The following is a 26,013-nucleotide window of genomic DNA, read 5'->3' as shown; positions in this document are numbered from 1 at the left end:
AAAAAATATATATATATATATATATATATATATATATATATATATATATATATATATATATATATATATATATATATATATATATATAATGTGTGTGTGTGTGTGTGCACATACACACACACGCACACACCCTCTGCTGTTTTTAAGCCTATTGTATCAACCAATTTCCTCCGAATTGTCTTAGTAACTACTTTTCAGCTGTTGTAACCAACATTCAGTTCAGCATCATTCAGTGTTTCATCAGTTACCGGTTAATGCTGCCAGCATACTTGAGTCCGTTACAGTAATAAAATGAATGAGTCAGACAGTGGAAACACCTTTGATGCTATTTTTTTTGTGCATCAATTCATCTGTTTTATCATTAATTCTTCATTAAGAAATTTTACAGCAGTTAGAATGAGGACTTTCCACTGTTTGATACTGCCTTTACTAAAACACTGTACTTCTTCATATTTAAATGTATAGTTACCCTTTACAGTAAAAAAAATGGAAGTGCCTTAAAGTGGAAACACCTTTGATGCGATTGGACCAGATTTGTTCCCATTATTTTTTTTTTTGTACTACTCTGTGCATCTATTCATCTCCTATTTTATCATTAATTCTCCATTAAGAAATACTATTGTAGTTACAATGAGGACTTTCCACTGTATGATACCCCCTCGACTAAAACAACATTTGTTCATATTTAAATGTTTATTCACCCAATGGGAAACATGTTCAAACTACAGGAAAACAAGACATTGCTCAACCTCTTCCACCGTCTTTTAGCCTATTCTACCATGCAACTTCCTTTGAACTTTGAATTCCGTGTCATTGAATAATACATTGCTTGAGAGTTTATGCTACCAGCATAATTGAATTACCTAAAGCAGGGGTCATCCACGTAGTGGCCGCAGGCACTGGGTCGCCCCCAAAAATCACATGAATAACCAGCAGACCTGGTCTGCTATAATAGTTATAATAGTTCAAGTGATAGACCATTGTAATTTTCCAGGAATTTTACTAACGATTATGCAAATCACATATACATGACATATTACACTTGATTTACTACAGCTGATCCTTAATTCTTGTGAGAAATCAATCACATGATCAAGGTCTTCACATAAACTGGTTATGCCGGCTTTGTCCAAAAAAAGGGAGAGACACCAAGGTTCTTCGTACTAATGCTTTACTGACTGCACTTGTTTGCAACAGTTCACACCGTAGAACTGACACATACAAAAGAGATGTCAGCTACGGACAACATAATATGCATTTAAACATAAACCAAACTCATACATACCACTTTGGGCCGCTAAACATAGACAAAGCTGGAACACTTTACGTCTTCGGATATACGCGTGCCGTCGCGTCTGACTTGATGACAGCAGCGTGAATGATTTTCCCGGAAGCCCCTTTCGCGACCCTTAATAAACTCTGCTAGCTGACGGATTGAAAATTATCCATAAATTAACACTATTGCTCCAGTGGACTTAGAAATAATATGGAGCCATTTCAACCGAAATACAAAATATAGAAATCGAACAGAACAAAATTAGGTTACGTTTCAATACAACATTGCCCTCTTCCGGCGAATGCACGGTATTTCTTTGCCAACCGCCACCACTGGTAGTCCTTCGTATTACTCAGTACCAAAGAATTGCTCTCGGTTTCAAAAAGTTTGGTGATCCCTGCCCTAAAGTTTGAATAAGAAAAAAAAGTCAATTGGAAATTCTTTGCTGCTGGAACAGATTTGTTTCTATTCCCTTTTTTTTTTTTTTTTTACATTTCTTATTGTGCAGCTATTCAACTATCTTATCTTGATTTATTTAATAAGACATTAAAAAAAACACTCTCCACTGTTCAGGCATACTCTACCAACTAATTTTGTTCTTAACTTCTTAGGAATTACTTTTCGCGTTTGTTTCTCGCATTCAGTTTAACACCATTCAGTGTTGCATCTATTATGCTGCCAGCATACTTGCCAGCATACTTGAGTGCTTAACAGTAAAATTGTGTCATACAGTGGAAACCCCTTTGATGCAAATTGGCCAGATTGTTAAATGCCACAAAATACATTTAATTCTCTGCATATTATAATCATTATAATATCCAGAGAATTAAATGTTTATAATTAAACATTATAATATAATGATATTCAATTTCAGAGAGGTTTTTCTTTTGTGCTTTTACTTGATGCATTTTAGACAAGCTGCTTGTATTTCTCAGTAACTTTATTCCAACAAAATGCTGTATCAAAAGGAATCACACTTTGTCCACATTACCCTCTTCAAACCTCATGAGACAACCTGGACAACACCCAGACTGCTCACACTTGTCTACCACAAGAATTTTGGCCGAAGCAGTCAGTCCAGCACAGAAAAACATTTTGCTCGCTCCAAATCCTTCGCTCACGCTTGAGTTGTGTCCTTACGTGCTCAGCGAAAACGCAGAGGTCGCAAACACAGAAAATCAATATATTTTTATGTGCTCAAAAACTGTTCTTGCTCGGTCAAAGTCTTTCGGTCTTAACCATTTCATTTATAAATGGAGGTACTGTGCGGGCCCGTATTGGTGAGTGCAAATACTTTATTTCTTATGTAGTCACGTTTATTAGTTAATAATCAATGGCTGCAAAAATAAAAAGTAAAAGAAAAGAAACTATTGGTTTTGAATGCTCTGGAAATTGAGGGTTGCTTCATTAAATTATTAAGGGTGATGTTATGAATGGTGTGCATTCTCAAGCCCCTGTGTACCTCTAGATGTTATGCTTATTAAGTAGTAATAAATAGGCACATAGTCGGTATGCACAGCCGATTTGAAGCCCGCTACAACTTTAATAAATCACCCCTCTTTTTTTTTCAAGATGACGTACATTACCAAAATCGAATGTTTTTTCCGCTTTCTGCCACTTAGGGGTGGGGCTACTTGGAATAAAAATTCACTTGACATTGACGACGACAGAGAGAGGTAGGCCATTATTTCTCCAACGCGATAGTGGGATGGGTCTATGCTATTTGGAATAAAAAGTCCACCTCACATTGACGACGACAGAGAGAGGTAGGCTATTATTTCCTCTTAAATTCAAACCGAATGTAACACCTTCCCAAAATTATTGTTATGCGTGTTTCAGTTTTTTCGAGTGAATGTACTTCTGTGACATGTTTTTTTTTTTTATATATATATTTGGAATATATAAATACTGCAAATTACATTTTGCCGACTGACCCGACTCAAAATGTAAGAAAGTGACAAAAAAACTCGAAAATATTTAATATATAAGGCATGGTTATACACTTCAAAATGTATAGTGTTAGGTTTATTTTCCGTAACGTTGTTTTATGTTCTGTAAATGCCGTTAGAAATCGGTGCAAACCAGTGTGAAAAAAAATTCTGCCTTCTGCCACATATATTAAAAAAAAAACCTCTCGGCTAGCAGGTGGAGGAAAAATTACCTTGCATTGTGTAACACGTTTTGTGTAAAACTACAAACAGTCGATGAACCATTGGAAATGTCTTTATTTTATGCTCTTCTATTATAGACAGTACATTTCATTATTTCATCGTCAACGTTTTCCCCTTTTTTTTTCTCCAACGCAATAGTGGGGTGGGGTGGGGGGGTAAAACTCGATTTAATTATATACACTGCTTTGTCGCCGCTCGTCACAATAAATCCCTCCAGAGTGCTGGAATATGTTAGGGATTTTTATTTTGTTAATGTGCAAAGAAAGTGTCAACTGAAATTTCGTAGTTTGTTTTCCATCACAATGTATATGTGGACGCTTCTGCTAGCACACAGACTCGCCACGTGCGGCTTTAAGCTAGCTTGACCTGTTGCTTTTGTTGCTCAACACTGACACCTGATGGATCTTTAAAATCATTGCTCTCAACTTCATCCACTGACTCATGACATTTTATTTCGTTACAAATACAGGAATTGTTGCATTATTTGGTTTTGTTGTACATAATACTATCTTTGAATGCAGTCAATAAATGTAATATAATGCTGGTGTGAAAATTTATTTCTTTTTCATGATATTACGCTGACGTTAGAAAAGGCAGACGTTCCTATTTAATTGACATGAAATTATTTAATTGAAATTAAATTGATGCTTTGTGGTTATCCCCTCAACAATTCACTCTTGTGGAAATTGCGCGTCATTATACCACTAAACTTTAAATGATGTTGTGCATATACTAGGTTCGGTACAACTGTACCGTTTTGGCAACTATTTAGAATTTATTTGATGAAATATCACGGTCCTAATAGTGTGGCAACACAGATGCTCATCGCGAAAGCAGTAAAAGTAGAAACATGCATCACGGCCAAAAACTGGATTTTTTGCCCTAACGACCGCTAGAGTTGGACGGATTTCATGAAAACAAAGTTGTTGCCCTCTGTGACGGGCAAAGCGTGTACAAACTTGTTCTATTTCCAGATTTGGCTGCCAAAGTCACAGAGGGCAACAACTTTGTCTTTTGTAATTGTGTGGATAGCCGGACCCCAAATGTCCTGCTAAGCAGGAGGGGCATGAAGATTTATTCTGGTCCCCAACTCACCATCTCCCCTGACCTGGAGGCCCAAGCCAAGCTCCTTCTGTGCCCCCCATCGCCACCATCACCCCTCAGGCAATCAAAAATCAGGCGCCTGAGGGCATGGTTTCCCTTGAAGGGCAAGTAACTCATGTAAGTTTATTAGGTCACATATGCACCTATAAGCACTGTCACACACATTCTTGTACATACACTCATCAAAGATAACGTGTGAAAAAAAATCATTTATTCATTAATTATTTTTCTATTATTCTATTTCCATCATGTGTATTATGCCCATTTTTTGTGTTCTAACACGATTACTTGCTTTCTCTTGCAATACTGTATTTGGAATACCTTTCGTTTTTCATTAAGTGTCAACTTGTTTTACGTTCAAAATGTGATTGACTAAAACTCACCATTACTTTGGTTTGTCGAGAGGTTGCCCCAGAAGGACATGAATGCATTTGAAATACAGTTACGTGCAGGTTAACACAATTATTGCAATGAACTGATTATTACAAGGACACCCGAATGACTTTTTTTCTTCCCTTTCAGTTTCATGGTTGTTTATACACACACATTCTAGGCACGAGCACACATAATTATGCCTTTGACTTTTATGTTTACCTTGGTCCACTTTAGATGCAGTCAATGCGGATGGTGAGGCAGAGGGGCACCCGGGATGCGCCCATGTGCATAATCACAATTCAAAAAGTAAGTACACAGTTAGTGATTTTCAGTTGTCGAACTTCAAACAACACATACAGAGCATTTTTAAACTACTACAGGATGAAGCATCTGTAAAGATCACCCTCTGGAGGGAGGCCACCCTCAATAATGTTTCTGTGGGGATCAACTATCGCTTCACCCATTTGAGTGTACGAGGCAATGACTACGGTGTCACCATGCACACAACGCAGTACACCAAAGTAGATGTGAGTAATTAATTGCTTCTATGTCAGTGGTACTCAAAAATTGCCTGTGTTCAAGGTATTTTAATACTTATCAAGCAACATCAAGACAAAAACAATGCAGTACTCAAAGTACTTCTGTCTCAGTCACGCTCTTGCTGCCATTTATAGCATGTGAACTACAATCTCACAACACATTTCAGTCAAGACAGAACCATTGACGTAGCTTGGCTATTCTGATTGAACCATACACGTGACACGTGTGTTTGGATTAATAAAATGAATACAACACACCTGTGAATCCAAATGAAAGTCAACTTAGGTTTGGCCTCTTAATTCCAATTGAGGTGTTAATATGAAGCATTTTCATAACTATGAGTCATTCATATCTATTCTAATTGGAATAAATGGTATTAATTAAACACATGAGTCAACCCAGTCACCATCCCTCTGGCTGTGTGGGAAGCCACTTTTGATGAGCGCCCACTTATACCTGCCGGTGGCCTGTGCCTCACACTTTTGTTCATGAGTCATTCATATCTATTCTAATTGGAATAAATGGAATAAATTAGACACTCAGCTATGGTTGAACTTAAAATTGCACAAATCCTGTGAATTCCGACTTTTAATGGTAATTACAATAAGAGTTCTGTAGTCCTCTTTCATTAAACGCAAAATGATAAGGTTTTGTGTTAAAAACTGAAAGTTAAGTATAATGATGACCATCTCGCGCGAGCGTGTGCCTGGAATGTGTGTATGTAAACAACCAGTAATTTTGTTTTGAATTTCATCCATTATGACACTTCATTTTATCATTCCACTCAACAGATCTGCGAGTCAAGCAAAAACATCACCATCGTGTTGATTACTTGGTGGACATAGTGGAGGTGGTGGAGGACTCGGGGAACCCAGTCACTATCCCCCTGGCCATGTGGGAAGCCACATTTGATGAACGCCCACTTATACCTGCCGGTGGCCTGCGCCTCCCACTTTTGTTCAGCACAGAGGGGGAAGTCATGAGACTCCATACAGAATAGTTTTTTACATCGTTTCTTTTTTTCTTTCTAATGTTAATAATCCAGCCTGTTGGCATAAGTTTCATTTTTTATACTCGTTTTTTATTTTGTAATGAGTGAGTGGCAACAACACACTATAGCTTCCTACTTTTACTTTCAGTTTTGCGTTGGAGTTGTGGAGAAGAAATTTAGCACTAAATCGGTCTAGTAAATACTGTATTTTTTATTTATTTCATTTTGCAGATGCAAGAGCGGATTTGATGTGGCAACGTTACCTGTCCAGATGTAAATTAATTATGTTTAAAAAGAATTACGAGACTGACCGTTCATAATACGTCACAGAATAAAGGCGATGTCTGGTGAGAGCCCTAGTGGGGACCCTCGGCCAATGTTAATCTCTTCTAGGGCGATCGAAGTATTTTTCTATTCTGCACTGACTAAAGGAACGACGAAGCTAAGATGCTAATGTAAACTGAAAGCCATGTCGTTTTCCGCCGAATGCCATTGCATTGCTCGCAAAAAAGTATTCTTGTATGTTCTAAAACTATCTCGTTGCATATTGCAATGCTTGTTTGGCACGATAATTTTTGTTCATTTACAATGAGCTCATTCGTTATTTTGAATACGTTATAATAAATTTATAGTACTGTAGTTCTTAATTTAAAATGATTATTTAATAATTTACATAAATTCTTTTTATACTATATAAGTATCTCTTATTTACCTAATTTTAAAATATATGTGATGCCTTAAATGCAGTCCAAATATGAAATATGAAATGTAATGTAATAATAATACAAAACTATTTATTATACTATTTATTTTAGTGCAAAAGTGACATTTGAAATGGAAGCCTTCCTTGCTGCTTAAATGGGTGCTTTGCGGCTGTGCTTCACCTGATGGCTAAATTTTACATTGGGGTTGTGTAGATACGAGCTTCTGTTGTACTTTATGCAGTTTCAGTGACTCTCTTGAAACAATTAGAATATATCAAATCAAAAACCGTGTTTTTGGCTTTCTCTTTCAGAATGGCAACAGCATTGCTCCATTGTTAAGGTGGTTGCAGAACACATAAGTGTCAAGGCAAAACCTGTGTCCTCACCTTGCGTCCAAAGACACAAGAGCATTGATTTTGTGTTTGTCAATGAGCAGAAGGGCCACAAAAATTCATGTCGAGCCCCAACTACAATTACCAGAGGAAAAGGAGGCCCAAACCAGAGAGCTGCTCTGTGCCTCATCTGTGCCATCAACACCAGCCCACGTAAAACAAAAGCTGCCTGAGGGTACGGTGACTGTGGATGGACAATTCATCCATGTAAGTTTGTTGAGTCACAAACGTATACACACACACTCACAACAGGGCTCCATCCAGAATATTTATTTTACTAGGAGCATGGTATCTGCTAATCAGAAATTTAAGAGGTTATTCAAAGTAATATGCAAATATATGAAAATAAATATTCATTATTTTGAGATTTTTCTAAATATTTATGTATTTTTTGCACTGGTTCATCTGCAATATTTATATTTTTCACAAATTACATACATACTGTACAAACATACATACAAATACACATACATGCGCACCACATATTATACATACCTACTGTACTGTACACACTCATGCGTACAGTGTACATACATGCATACACAATGTACATACTGTACAGTACATACTATACATACATACATACATACATACATACATACATACATACATACATACATACATACATACATACCTAAAATAGGTACCTAAAATATATTTTCATATGCCTGCAACTCCAAAAAATAGGAACCAATGTGACAGGAATTATTTTATTTTTGAAAAAAAAAAATATGTAAAACACATAAATATCGATTCCAGTGTTTGAAGCATTTTATATACCTATTCATCCATCCATTTTCTATCTATATATATTATATACCTATCCATCCATTGATCCATCCATTTTCTGTCTTCCAGCAAGCCAGCGATCCTTGTGAGGACAAGGATCGCAGGCTTGCTGGTACCTATCCCACCTTACTTCAGGCAGTAGATGAAGCACGCCCTGAACTGGTTGCCAACCAACTGCAACAAGGTACCATCACAGTATCTTGTTGCACAAGTATTTCTTTTTTTTTGTTTTCTAAGAATGTTACAATAGTTTCTTGTATTTTTATTATACATTGCCCAAATGTCAAATGGAAATGCAATGTGGTTTTATCAAAAATATGTCACCATACTGAATTGTGTCAAATGCTTTGAAACTCTGACCCATTTTGACACAACTGTCCCATTGATGCAGTGTTTCAGGAAGCAGTCGTGATGCTCAACATGGATTCATGTGAGTGCGTCGCGATACTGACCCATTTCAACACAGTTGCTTCAGACGGATTCAGTGGATCAAAAAGCTTTGATTTCTACAACACTAGATTTCATTCGACCCGGCAAAAATTTCAGTCCGTCGAAAAAAGCGAGTCTGTAGTTCATCTCTATCAAAAGTTTTGATTTTTAAAAGAAATCAAAACAAATGCTCCCTTCCGCCGCTAGAGAGCAGTAAATATGAAAAAATCCCTCACGTCCAGTGTATTAAAAATAAAATTAATCTGGTTTCATGCAAAAGACGATTAATATTAATATGATATAACTTAATCTTACTGGCCATGCGCTGCTATAACGTTTTATTTTTTGTTTCAAAGTAGTATGACAATCAAGGCCAAAAAACTAAATAATCATAGCTTCCACTTCGGTTTGTTAGTGTGGTGAGTTGGTTCAGGAGTAAAATTGCATTCAGTCAACTGTTAAAATAAAGCCGTTGTTAACACATTCACCACCAAACACAAAAACATATTTTTTTCTAATGCAATCGTTTGTGAATATATGTGTTTTGCTTAGAACAGATCTCTTGTCATCCGTGATTACGATAGGTATGTAGGATAGGCTACAAATGTAGGCTAATGATAAAACATAGTTCTGGGAAACAAAGCTAGAGTTGACATTTTTTTACTGATCCACCTGAGAACAGAAGGTGTAGATCCGGCCCCAGAGCCAAAATGAGTTTTGACATATATCGAATACAAAAAAAAAAACAACGTCAATAGTTTTTGCTTTTCTCTTTCAGAATGGATACAACATTGTTCATCGCTAAGGTGGTTGCAGAACACATGACTCTAAGTAAAAACTGCATCCAAAGTCAAAAAGAGGGCAGCAGTTTCGTGTTTGTCAATAAGTAGAAGGGCCACAAAATTGATGTCGGGCCCCAACTGCAATTACCAGAGGAAAAGGAGGCCCCAGCCAGAGAGAGCTCCTCTATGCCTCATCTGTGCCGTCAATGCTATCCGTCATGAAACAAAAACTGCATGACGAGACGGTGACCGTGGATGGACAATTCATCCATGTAAGTGACGAACGAATACACACACTCATGCGCACACACAACAGGGCTCCATCCAGAATTTTTATTTTACTAGGAGAATGGTAACTACGAACCAGAAAATTGAGAGTTTACTAAAAATATTATGAAGAAAATAGTGTTAAAGAACTATTCATCATTTTCAGTATTTCCTTGTATCTTCTACATTATTTGACTCATTCAAAATGTTCCAACTTTAATCGATTTCCCCGAAGCCCGCTGTTCCATGAATTCCATTTTCCTCTTCCCACAATTCAAAATGTTCCCACAATTCCTAATGTTTTGTTTTTTTCTTTTATCTTCTACAAAGATAGGCCTATTTAAAACAATGCCAACTTTGTATATTTCACATGATGTCACAGGTTCAAGCACTTCAACATTCAACATAACTCCAGCATGCAACACCTCTCCCTTCAACTGTTTGCCCTTCACACGCAATTTTTTGAGGAATTGTACATAATCTAGTTGTAGAATGATGTTTGCCAAGAAGGGTCAAAATGTGCTTCACTCGGGCTGAAAACGCTGTTTTGGCCATTTCATTAATGTTGTCTGTAAAATAAAAACTAAATATATTTCAACAGAAAAGATTAATGTTATCCTAAATATTCTTGCTTCTAAAGCATAACCAAGCAGAAATTTCATTGTAGAATGATGTCTGCCAAATAGGGTCAAAATGTCCTCCACTCGGGCTGAAAACGCTGTTTTGGTCATTTCATTAACGTTGACTGTAAAACATAAACTAAACGTAGTTCAGCAAAAATGATGAATGTTATCCTGAATATTCTTGCTTCTAAAAAGCATAACCAAGCAGAAATTTCATTTTCGAATAATGTCAAGTGTTTTAACTTTTTTGCTGTGCTTCTCCCACACTTGAAGGGTTAGTACCAAAACTGAGCTTCTAACTGGGTTCCACTCAATGACCAGACTCTTGTTTTTCCTTTTTTATTTCCTTTTTTATTTTGATTTTCTTCAATCCTTGTTATGTTGGTCACAGGTAAAAAACCCTAAACAAAAAACATTAACTCTTTTCACATTCCTTATAAAACCCGATACACAATATTACATAATCAAAATACACAGTACGTGTTTGACATTAAACTAGCAGTGCCTTAAAATTAGACTACCTACTTTTAAATTACGCGAATACAACAAAGAATAAATTTCAGCAAGCCATTAACTACAATACACACGCCGAATGATTTAGGCCAACCCCTAAACCACCTCGGTAATGCTGTCCAGCCCGTAGCAAACAAGCTGGTGGGATCTCAGGGTTCCTCTTGGAGTTGAAACCCGGATCTTTAGCAGGTACCGCTTGGTCTCCACAGTCACTTGCATCCCGCCGACTCCATGGACTACAAGAGTCACATCCTCACTCCTCAAGTTCAGCTTACTCATGAGTTATGTAGTTTGTGTCAGAGGCCAAGTCTATCAGAGTCCCAATCTTCTGGCCAGCATTTGCGGTGACTTCCAGGATCATCATAATGACAGGGAACTCTTCAAGGCCTTTCTCTGCCAGCAGACTCCTCTTCGGCACAGTCTACTTGCCCATATATCTTCTTTTGATTTTTAAGGAACTTAATGAGCATGTCGAACCTGTCCTCAGGGGAGGGATCTTCCTCTTCTGACACATGGACTAGCCACTCTTTCTTTAAATCCTTCGGCAGCTTACTTTCCAGGGACTTTGTGACGAGTGGATTTTTCAGGGCACCGGTGTTCCCTAGTCCACTGAGGTCATACTGAGGTGGAATAGGGCCTATTCCACAATTTGTATTAAGTCCACAATCTTCCTGGGATGGTGACTTTTAACTGGTGGCAGTGCCTGTAGCTCCTCCATGATTTCCAGCACAATTGCCATTTTGTTTCCGAACATGTTTTCGAGGACCCGAAAGATCTCATCCGCCGTCCCGTATGTTGACAGGCGAAGGTCCCTCACGACTTTGTCCTCCAGGCTACCCAGCAGTTGGATCTTTTTGACCTCCCTGGACCCGGTCGGTTCCCCTTGCCTTTGGAGTGCCTCCCACTCTTTCCTCCAGGGGTAGAAGTCTCGTTTGTTGCCGTAGAACTGTGGTAGTGCCTTTGGTTTGAGTGTAATGGCAGGTGACTGGTGTGGCACTTCCTCTGAGGAACTACTTTCCAGCTTTACTAGCAGTAGGGTAGCTTTTTCTGAGGTTAACTCCAGTAGCGAGCCCTCCACATTCCTGATGCGCTGCTGGAAGTCAGGCCGTTCCTCTTCTGGAACCCATCGAGTCCACTGGTGCATGGATTCCTTTGCCTTTTTCACCAACCCTTCAAGGTTGCTGAGCATTAGTTCATATACCTCCAGCTTAAGGCCAGTCTTTTTCGGCTGCCTCCACAGCAAATGAGCGTTCGGAGCAGCCAAAACTTCGCCACAGCACCTCCTGGACAATAGTTTCCACTTCCTCAAGCTTCTGTTCGCAGTCTTCTGTCGTCTTCCTCAGATCCACATTGATGTCCTCTTTAGCAGTAGTGATGTCCTCTTAAGCAGTAGATTAAAGCTCCGTTTCCTCAATGAAAGCTTCCACTTCCTCATTTGCCTCCAATATCTTCTCAGCCTCGAATGTCACCTTGCTTAAGGCTCCCAATAGTTCTTCTGTCGACATTTTCTTGCAAGACTTTAGCAGTGCCTTTGCTTGTCGGGTAAACCGCTGTTTGGCGGTCAATCTCTCTCTCTTCAACTGTTGCAGAGACTTCGACTCGACCATCCTGGGCTTTGGTAACAACGTTAGCTTACTGAGCTTGGCAGGAGCGGGCAAGATGTGGGCTCAGCAGCAGGAGCGGGCTGGCCTGGACGCAATGCTGGTTTGGTATGCTTCTTCAACCAGCAACTGCTCAGTTTTTTACTGTCAAGTGTTTTTTTTTTTTTTGCTGTGCTTCTCTCACACTTGAAGGGGTAGTACAAAAGCTGAGCTTCTAACTGGGTTCCACTCAATGACCAGATTCTTGTTTTTCCTTTTTTTTTTTCTCCTTTTTTATTTTGATTTTCTTCAATCCTTGTTATGTTGGTCACAGGTAAAAAACAAACAAAAAACATTAACTCTTTTCACATTCCTTATAAAACCAGATACACAATATTACATAATCAAAATACACAGTACGCGTTTGACATTAAACTAGCAGCGCCTTAAAATTAGACTACCAACTTTTAAATTAATTAACGCGCGAATACAACAAAGAATAAACTTCAGCAAGCCACTAAATACAATGCACACACCGAATGATTTAGCCCCCCCCCCCCCCCCCCCCCCCCCCGTGCCTATTTCCGCCACCGCACAACCATCGCATGCGCAACGCGGAGGAACAAACGGGGCTTACCGGCTGTCTGCTCAATTCTTCCTTCGGATCCACAGCTATAGTAACTTAATGTCTGCGCCTAAAATCACCTTGCAGAAATGATGAATGTAGTCCTCTAAATAATTGCTTCTAAAGCATACGCAAGCATAAATTTTATTGTACAATGATGGTTTTTAAAAAGGGTAAAAATGTGCTCCACTCGGGCTGAAAACGCTGTTTTGTACATTTCATTAATGTTGACTAAAAATCTTAAATTAAGGATTTTTCAGCAAAAACGATGAATGTAGTCCTCTTAATTCTTGCATCTAAAGCATACGCAAGCAGAAATTTCATTGTACAGTGATGTTTTTTTTAAAAAGGGTCAAAATGTTCTCCACTCGGGCTGAAAACGCTGTTTTGGCCACTTCATTATTGTTGACTAAAAATCTTAAATTAAGCATTTTTCAGTAGAAATGATGAATGTAGTCCTCTTAATTCTTGCTTCTAAAGCATACACAAGCAGAAATTTCATTGTACATTGTTTTTTAAAAAGGGTCAAAATGTGCTCCACTCGGGCTGAAAACGCTGTTTTGGCCATTTCGTTAATTGTGAAGGGAATCATATATTAGGTTGTTATCATTATGTTCTTAGTTCATTGTTACCCATCTATGCAATCCTAGTTCATCTTGACCCTGTCCTTAGATAGAACTGTTGACGCACGAAAGTGTGAGCCGGGACCTTGGCCCAGCTGCCGGTGGCGCCCGGCTGGCTCTTTTGTTGTGTCTTGTAATCTGCTATGCTTCTATTCAATAAAAGCCGGGGGGAACGGCTGGGCAAGTGGAAAACGCGTTGGAAGACCCACGAGTTACATTTGCCCAAGCGGTTTTTCCCTATGTCCGGCATAGAAAAGTCAATCTTGGCTGGTCTGAGTTACTCTTTTTGCTGTTTAAGCAGCTAGGCTTGTCCTAGTCTTCTTTTCTGAGATTTCTCTGACATAATGCTGACTAAAAATCTTAAATTAAGCATTTTTCAGCAAAGATGATGAATGTAGTCCTCTTAAATCTTGCTTCTAAAGCATACGCAAGCAGAGATTTCATTGTACAATGATGTTTTTTTAAAAAGGGTCAAAATGTGCTCCACTCGGGCTGAAAACGCTGTTTTGGCCATTTCATTATTGCTGACTAAAAATCTTAAATTAAGCATTTATCAGCAGAAATAATGAATGTAGTCCTCTTAATTCTTGCTTCTAAAGCATACGCAAGCAGAAATTTCAATGTACAATGATGTTTTTAAAAAAACAGTCAAAATGTGCTCCACTCGGGCTGAAAACGCTGTTGGGGACATTTTATTAATGTTGACTATAAATCATATATTAAGCATTTTTCAGCAGAAATAATGAATGTAGTCCTCTTAATTCTTGCTTCTAAAGCATACGCAAGCAGAAATTTCAATGTACAATGATGTTTTTAAAAAAACAGTCAAAATGTGCTCCACTTCGGGCTGAAAACGCTTGTTTGGGACATTTCATTAATGTTGACTATAAATCATAAACTAAGCATTTTTCAGCTGAAATAATGAATGTAGTCCTCTTAATTCTTGCTTCTAAAGCATACGCAAGCAGAAAATTCAATGTACAATGATGTTTTTAAAAAAACGGTCAAAATGTGCTCCACTCGGGCTGAAAACGCTTGTTTGGGACATTTCATTAATGTTGACTATAAATCATAAATTAAGCATTTTTCAGCTGAAATAATGAATGTAGTCCTCTTAATTCTTGCTTCTAAAGCATACGCAAGCAGAAATTTCAATGTACAATGATGTTTTTAAAAAAACAGTCAAAATGTGCTCCACTCGGGCTGAAAACGCTTGTTTGGGACATTACATTAATGTTGACTATAAATCATAAACTAAGCATTTTTCAGCTGAAATAATGAATGTAGTCCTCTTAATTCTTGCTTCTAAAGCATACGCAAACAGAAATTTCAATGTACAATGATGTTTTTAAAAAAACGGTCAAAATGTGCTCCACTCGGGCTGAAAACGCTTGTTTGGGACATTTCATTAATGTTGACTATAAATCATTAACTAAGCATTTTTCAGCTGAAATAATGAATGTAGTCCTCTTAATTCTTGCTTCTAAAGCATACGCAAGCAGAAATTTCAATGTACAATGATGTTTTTAAAAAAACGGTCAAAATGTGCTCCACTCGGGCTGAAAACGCTTGTTGGGGACATTTCATTAATGTTGACTATAAATCATAAACTAAGCATTTTTCAGCTGATATAATGAATGTAGTCCTCTTAATTCTTGCTTCTAAAGCATACGCAAACAGAAATTTCAATGTACAATGATGTTTTTAAAAAAACAGTCAAAATGTGCTCCACTTCGGGCTAAAAACGCTGTTTGGAACATTTCATTAATGTTGACTATAAATCATAAATTAAGCATTTTTCAGCTGAAATAATGAATGTAGTCCTCTTAATTCTTGCTTCTAAAGCATACGCAAGCAGAAATTTCAATGTACAATGATGTTTTTAAAAAAACAGTCAAAATGTGCTCCACTCGGGCTGAAAACGCTTGTTTGGGACATTACATTAATGTTGACTATAAATCATAAACTAAGCATTTTTCAGCTGAAATAATGAATGTAGTCCTCTTAATTCTTGCTTCTAAAGCATACGCAAACAGAAATTTCAATGTACAATGATGTTTTTAAAAAAACGGTCAAAATGTGCTCCACTCGGGCTGAAAACGCTTGTTTGGAACATTTCATTAATGTTGACTATAATTCATAAACTAAGCATTTTTCAGCTGAAATAATGAATGTAGTCCTCTTAATTCTTGCTTCTAAAGCATACGCAAGCAGAAATTTCAATGTACAATGATGTTTTTAAAAAAACAGTCAAAATGTGCTCCACTCGGGCTGAAAACGCTTGTTTGGAACATTTCATTAATGTTGACTATAAATCATAAACTAAGCATTTTTCAGCTGAAATAATGAATGTAGTCCTCTTAATTCTTGCTTCTAAAGCATACGCAAACAGAAATTTCAATGTACAATGATGTTTTAAAAAAAACGGTCAAAATGTGCTCCACTCGGGCTGAAAACGCTTGTTTGGAACATTTCACTAATGTTGACTATAAATCATAAACTAAGCATTTTTCAGCTGAAATAATGAATGTAGTGCTCTTAATTCTTGCTTCTAAAGCATACGCAAACAAAAATTTCAATGTACAATGATGTTTTTAAAAAAACGGTCAAAATGTGCTCCACTCGGGCTGAAAACGCTTGTTTGGAACATTTCATTAATGTTGACTATAAATCATAAACTAAGCATTTTTCAGCTGAAATAATGAATGTAGTCCTCTTAATTCTTGCTTCTTAAGCATACGCAAGCAGAAATTTCAATGTACAATGATGTTTTTAAAAAAAAACTGTCAAAATGTGCTCCACTCGGGCTGAAAACGCTGTTGGGGACATTTCATTAATGTTGACTATAAATCAAAAACTAAGCATTTTTCAGCTGAAATAATGAATGTAGTCCTCTTAATTCTTGCTTCTAAAGCATACGCAAGCAGAAATTTCAATGTACAATGATGTTTTTAAAAAAACAGTCAAAATGTGCTCCACTCGGGCTGAAAACGCTGTTGGGGACATTTCATTAATGTTGACTATAAATCATAAACTAAGCATTTTTCAGCTGAAATAATGAATGTAGTCCTCTTAATTCTTGCTTCTAAAGCATACGCAAGCAGAAATTTCAATGTACAATGATGTTTTTAAAAAAACAGTCAAAATGTGCTCCACTCGGGCTGAAAACGCTTGTTTGGGACGTTACATTAATGTTGACTATAAATCATAAACTAAGCATTTTTCAGCTGAAATAATGAATGTAGTCCTCTTAATTCTTGCTTCTAAAGCATACGCAAACAGAAATTTCAATGTACAATGATGTTTTTAAAAAAACGGTCAAAATGTGCTCCACTCGGGCTGAAAACGCTTGTTTGGGACATTACATTAATGTTGACTATAAATCATAAACTAAGCATTTTTCAGCTGAAATAATGAATGTAGTCCTCTTAATTCTTGCTTCTAAAGCATACGCAAGCAGAAATTTCAATGTACAATGATGTTTTTAAAAAAAACAGTCAAAATGTGCTCCAATCGGGCTGAAAACGCTGTTGGGGACATTTCATTAATGTTGACTATAAATCATAAACTAAGCATTTTTCAGCTGAAATAATGAATGTAGTCCTCTTAATTCTTGCTTCTAAAGCATACGCAAGCAGAAATTTCAATGTACAATGATGTTTTTAAAAAAACAGTCAAAATGTGCTCCACTCGGGCTGAAAACGCTTGTTTGGAACATTTCATTAATGTTGACTATAAATCATAAACTAAGCATTTTTCAGCTGAAATAATGAATGTAGTCCTCTTAATTCTTGCTTCTAAAGCATACGCAAACAGAAATTTCAATGTACAATGATGTTTTAAAAAAAACGGTCAAAATGTGCTCCACTCGGGCTGAAAACGCTTGTTTGGAACATTTCACTAATGTTGACTATAAATCATAAACTAAGCATTTTTCAGCTGAAATAATGAATGTAGTGCTCTTAATTCTTGCTTCTAAAGCATACGCAAACAAAAATTTCAATGTACAATGATGTTTTTAAAAAAACGGTCAAAATGTGCTCCACTCGGGCTGAAAACGCTTGTTTGGAACATTTCATTAATGTTGACTATAAATCATAAACTAAGCATTTTTCAGCTGAAATAATTAATGTAGTCCTCTTAATTCTTGCTTCTAAAGCATACGCAAACAGAAATTTCAATGTACAATGATGTTTTTAAAAAAACGGTCAAAATGTGCTCCACTCGGGCTGAAAACGCTTGTTTGGGACATTACATTAATGTTGACTATAAATCATAAACTAAGCATTTTTCAGCTGATATAATGAATGTAGTCCTCTTAATTCTTGCTTCTAAAGCATACGCAAACAGAAATTTCAATGTACAATGATGTTTTTAAAAAAACGGTCAAAATGTGCTCCACTCGGGCTGAAAACGCTTGTTTGGGACATTACATTAATGTTGACTATAAATCATAAACTAAGCATTTTTCAGCTGAAATAATGAATGTAGTCCTCTTAATTCTTGCTTCTAAAGCATACGCAAACAGAAATTTCAATGTACAATGATGTTTTTAAAAAAACGGTCAAAATGTGCTCCACTCGGGCTGAAAACGCTTGTTTGGAACATTTCATTAATGTTGACTATAAATCATAAACTAAGCATTTTTCAGCTGAAATAATGAATATAGTCCTCTTAATTCTTGCTTCTAAAGCATACGCAAGCAGAAATATCAATGTACAATGATGTTTTTAAAAAAAACAGTCAAAATGTGCTCCACTCGGGCTGAAAACGCTGTTGGGGACATTTCATTAATGTTGACTATAAATCATAAACTAAGCATTTTTCAGCTGAAATAATGAATGTAGTCCTCTTAATTCTTGCTTCTAAAGCATACGCAAGCAGAAATTTCAATGTACAATGATGTTTTTAAAAAAACAGTCAAAATGTGCTCCACTCGGGCTGAAAACGCTGTTGGGGACATTTCATTAATGTTGACTATAAATCATAAACTAAGCATTTTTCAGCTGAAATAATGAATGTAGTCCTCTTAATTCTTGCTTCTAAAGCATACGCAAACAGAAATTTCAATGTACAAAGATGTTTTTAAAAAAACGGTCAAAATGTGCTCCACTCGGGCTGAAAACGCTTGTTTGGGACATTACATTAATGTTGACTATAAATCATAAACTAAGCATTTTTCAGCTGAAATAATGAATGTAGTCCTCTTAATTCTTGCTTCTAAAGCATACGCAAACAGAAATTTCAATGTACAATGATGTTTTTAAAAAAACGGTCAAAATGTGCTCCACTCGGGCTGAAAACGCTTGTTTGGAACATTTCATTAATGTTGACTATAAATCATAAACTAAGCATTTTTCAGCTGAAATAATGAATGTAGTCCTCTTAAATCTTGCTTCTAAAGCATACGCAAACAGAAATTTCAATGTACAATGATGTTTTTAAAAAAACAGTCAAAATGTGCTCCACTCGGGCTGAAAACGCTTGTTTGGGACATTACATTAATGTTGACTATAAATCATAAACTAAGCATTTTTCAGCTGAAATAATGAATGTAGTCCTCTTAATTCTTGCTTCTAAAGCATACGCAAACAGAAATTTCAATGTACAATGATGTTTTTAAAAAAACGGTCAAAATGTGCTCCACTCGGGCTGAAAACGCTTGTTTGGGACATTACATTAATGTTGACTATAAATCATAAACTAAGCATTTTTCAGCTGAAATAATGAATGTAGTCCTCTTAATTCTTGCTGCTAAAGCATACGCAAACAGAAATTTTAATGTACAATGATGTTTTTAACAAAACGGTCAAAATGTGCTCCACTCGGGCTGAAAACGCTTGTTTGGAACATTTCATTAATGTTGACTATAAATCATAAACTAAGCATTTTTCAGCTGAAATAATGAATGTAGTCCTCTTAATTCTTGCTTCTAAAGCATACACAAGCAGAAATTTCAATGTACAATGATGTTTTTAAAAAAAACAGTCAAAATGTGCTCCACTCGGGCTGAAAACGCTGTTGGGGACATTTCATTAATGTTGACCATAAATCATAAACTAAGCATTTTTCAGCTGAAATAATGAATGTAGTCCTCTTAATTCTTGCTTCTAAAGCATACGCAAGCAGAAATTTCAATGTACAATGATGTTTTTAAAAAAACAGTCAAAATGTGCTCCACTCGGGCTGAAAACGCTTGTTTGGGACATTACATTAATGTTGACTATAAATCATAAACTAAGCATTTTTCAGCTGAAATAATGAATGTAGTCCTCTTAATTCTTGCTTCTAAAGCATACGCAAACAGAAATTTCAATGTACAATGATGTTTTTTAAAAAACGGTCAAAATGTTCTCCACTCGGGCTGAAAACGCTTGTTTGGAACATTTCATTAATGTTGACTATAAATCATAAACTAAGCATTTTTCAGCTGAAATAATGAATGTAGTCCTCTTAATTCTTGCTTCTAAAGCATACGCAAGCAGAAATTTCAATGTACAATGATGTTTTTAAAAAAAACAGTCAAAATGTGCTCCACTCGGGCTGAAAACGCTGTTGGGGACATTTCATTAATGTTGACTATAATTCAAAAACTAAGCATTTTTCAGCTGAAATAATGAATGTAGTCCTCTTATTTCTTGCTTCTAAAGCATACGCAAGCAGAAATTTCAATGTACAATGATGTTTTTAAAAAAACAGTCAAAATGTGCTCCACTCAGGCTGAAAACGCTGTTGAGGACATTAATGTTGACTATAAATCATAAACTAAGCATTTTTCAGCTGAAATAATGAATGTAGTCCTCTTAATTCTTGCTTCTAAAGCATACGCAAGCAGAAATTTCAATGTACAATGATGTTTTTAAAAAAACAGTCAAAATGTGCTCCACTCGGGCTGAAAACGCTTGTTTGGGACATTACATTAATGTTGACTATAAATCATAAACTAAGCATTTTTCAGCTGAAATAATGAATGTAGTCCTCTTAATTCTTGCTTCTACAGCATACGCAAACAGAAATTTCAATGTACAATGATGTTTTTAAAAAAACAGTCAAAATGTGCTCCACTCAGGCTAAAAACGCTGTTGGGGACATTTCATTAATGTTGACTATAAATCATAAACTAAGCATTTTTCAGCTGAAATAATGAATGTAGTCCTCTTAATTCTTGCTTCTAAAGCATACGCAAGCAGAAATTTCAATGTACAATGATGTTTTTAAAAAAACAGTCAAAATGTGCTCCACTCGGGCTGAAAACGCTTGTTTGGGACATTACATTAATGTTGACTATAAATCATAAACTAAGCATTTTTCAGCTGAAATAATGAATGTAGTCCTCTTAATTCTTGCTTCTACAGCATACGCAAGCAGAAATTTCAATGTACAATGATGTTTTTAAAAAAACGGTCAAAATGTGCTCCACTCGGGCTGAAAACGCTGTTGGGGACATTTCATTAATGTTGACTATAAATCATAAACTAAGCATTTTTCAGCTAAAATAATGAATGTAGTCCTCTTAATTCTTGCTTCTAAAGCATACGCAAGCAGAAATTTCAATATACAATGATGTTTTTAAAAAAACAGTCAAAATGTGCTCCACTCGGGCTGAAAACGCTTGTTTGGGACATTACATTAATGTTGACTATAAATCATAAACTAAGCATTTTTCAGCTGAAATAATGAATGTAGTCCTCATAATTCTTGCTTCTAAAGCAGACGCAAGCAGAAATTTCAATGTACAATGATGTTTTTAAAAAAATGGTCAAAATGTGCTCCACTCGGGCTGAAAACGCTTGTTTGGAACATTTCATTAATGTTGACTATAAATCATAAACTAAGCATTTTTCAGCTGAAATAATGAATGTAGTCCTCTTAATTCTTGCTTCTAAAGCATACGCAAGCAGAAATTTCAATGTACAATGATGTTTTTAAAAAAAACAGTCAAAATGTGCTCCACTCGGGCTGAAAACGCTGTTGGGGACATTTCATTAATGTTGACTATAAATCATAAACTAAGCATTTTTCAGCTGAAATAATGAATGTAGTCCTCTTAATTCTTGCTTCTAAAGCATACGCAAGCAGAAATTTCAATGTACAATGATGTTTTCAAAAAAACAGTCAAAATGTGCTCCACTCGGGCTGAAAACGCTTGTTTGGGACATTACATTAATGTTGACTATAAATCATAAACTAAGCATTTTTCAGCTGAAATAATGAATGTAGTCCTCTTAATTCTTGCTTCTAAAGCATACGCAAACAGAAATTTCAATGTACAATGATGTTTTTAAAAAAACGGTCAAAATGTGCTCCACTCGGGCTGAAAACGCTTGTTTGGGACATTACATTAATGTTGACTATAAATCATAAACTAAGCATTTTTCAGCTGAAATAATGAATGTAGTCCTCTTAATTCTTGCTTCTAAAGCATACGCAAACAGAAATTTCAATGTACAATGATGTTTTTAAAAAAAACAGTCAAAATGTGCTCCACTCGGGCTGAAAACGCTGTTGGGGACATTTCATTAATGTTGACTATAAATCAAAAACTAAGCATTTTTCAGCTGAAATAATGAATGTAGTCCTCTTAATTCTTGCTTCTAAAGCATACGCAAGCAGAAATTTCAATGTACAATGATGTTTTTAAAAAAACAGTCAAAATGTGCTCCACTCAGGCTGAAAACGCTGTTGGGGACATTTCATTAATGTTGACTATAAATCATAAACTAAGCATTTTTCAGCTGAAATAATGAATGTAGTCCTCTTAATTCTTGCTTCTAAAGCATACGCAAGCAGAAATTCCAATATACAATGATGTTTTTAAAAAAACAGTCAAAATGTGCTCCACTCGGGCTGAAAACGCTTGTTTGGGACATTACATTAATGTTGACTATAAATCATAAACTAAGCATTTTTCAGCTGAAATAATGAATGTAGTCCTCTTAATTCTTGCTTCTACAGCATACGCAAACAGAAATTTCAATGTACAATGATGTTTTTAAAAAAACGGTCAAAATGTGCTCCACTCGGGCTGAAAACGCTTGTTTGGAACATTTCATTAATGTTGACTATAAATCATAAACTAAGCATTTTTCAGCTGAAATAATGAATGTAGTCCTCTTAATTCTTGCTTCTAAAGCATACGCAAGCAGAAATTTCAATGTACAATGATGTTTTCAAAAAAACAGTCAAAATGTGCTCCACTCGGGCTGAAAACGCTTGTTTGGGACATTACATTAATGTTGACTATAAATCATAAACTAAGCATTTTTCAGCTGAAATAATGAATGTAGTCCTCTTAATTCTTGCTTCTAAAGCATACGCAAGCAGAAATTTCAATGTACAATGATGTTTTCAAAAAAACAGTCAAAATGTGCTCCACTCGGGCTGAAAACGCTTGTTTGGGACATTACATTAATGTTGACTATAAATCATAAACTAAGCATTTTTCAGCTGAAATAATGAATGTAGTCCTCTTAATTCTTGCTTCTAAAGCATACGCAAACAGAAATTTCAATGTACAATGATGTTTTTAAAAAAACGGTCAAAATGTGCTCCACTCGGGCTGAAAACGCTTGTTTGGGACATTACATTAATGTTGACTATAAATCAAAAACTAAGCATTTTTCAGCTGAAATAATGAATGTAGTCCTCTTTATTCTTGCTTCTAAAGCATACGCAAGCAGAAATTTCAATGTACAATGATGTTTTCAAAAAAACAGTCAAAATGTGCTCCACTCGGGCTGAAAACGCTTGTTTGGGACATTACATTAATGTTGACTATAAATCATAAACTAAGCATTTTTCAGCTGAAATAATGAATGTAGTCCTCTTAATTCTTGCTTCTAAAGCATACGCAAACAGAAATTTCAATGTACAATGATGTTTTTAAAAAAACGGTCAAAATGTGCTCCACTCGGGCTGAAAACGCTTGTTTGGAACATTTCATTAATGTTGACTATAAATCATAAACTAAGCATTTTTCAGCTGAAATAATGAATGTAGTCCTCTTAATTCTTGCTTCTAAAGCATACGCAAGCAGAAATTTCAATGTACAATGATGTTTTCAAAAAAACAGTCAAAATGTGCTCCACTCGGGCTGAAAACGCTTGTTTGGGACATTACATTAATGTTGACTATAAATCATAAACTAAGCATTTTTCAGCTGAAATAATGAATGTAGTCCTCTTAATTCTTGCTTCTAAAGCATACGCAAGCAGAAATTTCAATGTACAATGATGTTTTCAAAAAAACAGTCAAAATGTGCTCCACTCGGGCTGAAAACGCTTGTTTGGGACATTACATTAATGTTGACTATAAATCATAAACTAAGCATTTTTCAGCTGAAATAATGAATGTAGTCCTCTTAATTCTTGCTTCTAAAGCATACGCAAACAGAAATTTCAATGTACAATGATGTTTTTAAAAAAACGGTCAAAATGTGCTCCACTCGGGCTGAAAACGCTTGTTTGGGACATTACATTAATGTTGACTATAAATCAAAAACTAAGCATTTTTCAGCTGAAATAATGAATGTAGTCCTCTTTATTCTTGCTTCTAAAGCATACGCAAGCAGAAATTTCAATGTACAATGATGTTTTCAAAAAAACAGTCAAAATGTGCTCCACTCGGGCTGAAAACGCTTGTTTGGGACATTACATTAATGTTGACTATAAATCATAAACTAAGCATTTTTCAGCTGAAATAATGAATGTAGTCCTCTTAGCAGAAATTTCAATGTACAATGATGTTTTTAAAAAAACGGTCAAAATGTGCTCCACTCGGGCTGAAAACGCTGTTGGGGACATTTCATTAATGTTGACTATAAATCAAAAACTAAGCATTTTTCAGCTGAAATAATGAATGTAGTCCTCTTAATTCTTGCTTCTAAAGCATACGCAAGCAGAAATTTCAATGTACAATGATGTTTTTAAAAAAACAGTCAAAATGTGCTCCACTCAGGCTAAAAACGCTGTTGGGGACATTTCATTAATGTTGACTATAAATCATAAACTAAGCATTTTTCAGCTGAAATAATGAATGTAGTCCTCTTAATTCTTGCTTCTAAAGCATACGCAAGCAGAAATTTCAATGTACAATGATGTTTTTAAAAAAACAGTCAAAATGTGCTCCACTCGGGCTGAAAACGCTTGTTTGGGACATTACATTAATGTTGACTATAAATCATAAACTAAGCATTTTTCAGCTGAAATAATGAATGTAGTCCTCTTAATTCTTGCTTCTACAGCATACGCAAGCAGAAATTTCAATGTACAATGATGTTTTTAAAAAAACGGTCAAAATGTGCTCCACTCGGGCTGAAAACGCTGTTGGGGACATTTCATTAATGTTGACTATAAATCATAAACTAAGCATTTTTCAGCTGAAATAATGAATGTAGTCCTCTTAATTCTTGCTTCTAAAGCATACGCAAGCAGAAATTTCAATGTACAATGATGTTTTTAAAAAAACAGTCAAAATGTGCTCCACTCGGGCTGAAAACGCTTGTTTGGGACATTACATTAATGTTGACTATAAATCATAAACTAAGCATTTTTCAGCTGAAATAATGAATGTAGTCCTCATAATTCTTGCTTCTAAAGCAGACGCAAGCAGAAATTTCAATGTACAATGATGTTTTTAAAAAAATGGTCAAAATGTGCTCCACTCGGGCTGAAAACGCTTGTTTGGAACATTTCATTAATGTTGACTATAAATCATAAACTAAGCATTTTTCAGCTGAAATAATGAATGTAGTCCTCTTAATTCTTGCTTCTAAAGCATACGCAAGCAGAAATTTCAATGTACAATGATGTTTTTAAAAAAAACAGTCAAAATGTGCTCCACTCGGGCTGAAAACGCTGTTGGGGACATTTCATTAATGTTGACTATAAATCATAAACTAAGCATTTTTCAGCTGAAATAATGAATGTAGTCCTCTTAATTCTTGCTTCTAAAGCATACGCAAGCAGAAATTTCAATGTACAATGATGTTTTCAAAAAAACAGTCAAAATGTGCTCCACTCGGGCTGAAAACGCTTGTTTGGGACATTACATTAATGTTGACTATAAATCATAAACTAAGCATTTTTCAGCTGAAATAATGAATGTAGTCCTCTTAATTCTTGCTTCTAAAGCATACGCAAACAGAAATTTCAATGTACAATGATGTTTTTAAAAAAACGGTCAAAATGTGCTCCACTCGGGCTGAAAACGCTTGTTTGGGACATTACAT

At 35.8% G+C, this 26,013-nt stretch overlaps 1 long non-coding RNA gene across 10 annotated transcripts; it reads left to right on the top strand.

The window, feature by feature from the left end:
* Nucleotides 1-114: 114 nt before the first annotated feature.
* On the top strand, nucleotides 115-12,258 carry LOC148417553 (uncharacterized). 10 transcript variants are annotated; one of them, XR_015866655.1, is made up of 10 exons: nucleotides 115-3,042; nucleotides 4,422-4,668; nucleotides 5,161-5,232; nucleotides 5,307-5,453; nucleotides 6,258-6,804; nucleotides 7,273-7,760; nucleotides 8,412-8,526; nucleotides 8,734-8,772; nucleotides 9,550-9,577; nucleotides 9,662-12,257. It is a non-coding gene; the product is annotated as an uncharacterized LOC148417553 (long non-coding RNA). The 10 variants fall into 10 exon arrangements; XR_015866650.1 differs by having other exon boundaries at nucleotides 7,273-7,501; nucleotides 7,598-7,760; nucleotides 9,550-12,256; XR_015866651.1 differs by having other exon boundaries at nucleotides 7,473-7,501; nucleotides 7,598-7,760; nucleotides 9,550-12,255.
* Nucleotides 12,259-26,013: the final 13,755 nt, after the last annotated feature.

This window comes from Hippichthys cyanospilos, chromosome 9, assembly GCF_059441005.1.
Source record: "Hippichthys cyanospilos isolate Australia breed blue-spotted pipefish chromosome 9, RoL_Hcya_1.0, whole genome shotgun sequence".
NCBI classification, from domain to species: Eukaryota; Metazoa; Chordata; class Actinopteri; order Syngnathiformes; family Syngnathidae; genus Hippichthys; species Hippichthys cyanospilos.
The sequence above is the reverse complement of the archived record's forward strand: the minus strand, read 5'-3'. Positions and strand labels throughout refer to the sequence as shown.